Source organism: Parasteatoda tepidariorum, chromosome 9 (genome assembly GCF_043381705.1).
Source record: "Parasteatoda tepidariorum isolate YZ-2023 chromosome 9, CAS_Ptep_4.0, whole genome shotgun sequence".
Lineage (NCBI taxonomy): Eukaryota > Metazoa > Arthropoda > Arachnida > Araneae > Theridiidae > Parasteatoda > Parasteatoda tepidariorum.
The window spans coordinates 27,346,527-27,347,115 of NC_092212.1; positions in this window are offsets into that span (position 1 = coordinate 27,346,527).

Below are 589 nucleotides of genomic sequence, written 5' to 3' on the forward strand. Positions count from 1 at the left end.
AGCTAAGGCTCCTATACTATCAGAGCTGACCTATCAAGCAATATTGGAGCAAACAAGTTCGCAAGTTAACGTTATTTTAGTATTCGTTATGTTATTACAGAGATGCCATCTGCTGCGGTCACGCCAAAATAATTTAAAAAACGGTAAATAACTACAGAATAAATTTTGCAAATAAATGACAATATTTGTTTGCTTTTAAAAATGTAAAGCATGTAATAAGTACTATAAAGTGGTGAATTATATAAACCTAAGCATTGTTTAGAAATAGTGGTGGATTAAAATCTGCTAAATCGAACTTATGAAACCAAGAATTACAATTATTACACTACCACTTGAAAATATTTATTCGCTGTGCTTATGTTAGCTCCAACAATAAAAGATAAGTCGGCCTGTCAAATTCAGGGGCTCTAGGTTAAGCCTCTTATCAACAGGTAACGAGACGGTTTTTTAGTCTGGAAAACAACGGCTGAAAGCCCATATATATCGAGACGGAAAGGAGAAAAACTGGTAACAAATAAATTTCCTTTTTTAGTTTTTTTCCGGGAATAATAAAAATCCATAACTACCAATTGTTTTTAACGGATGCAAT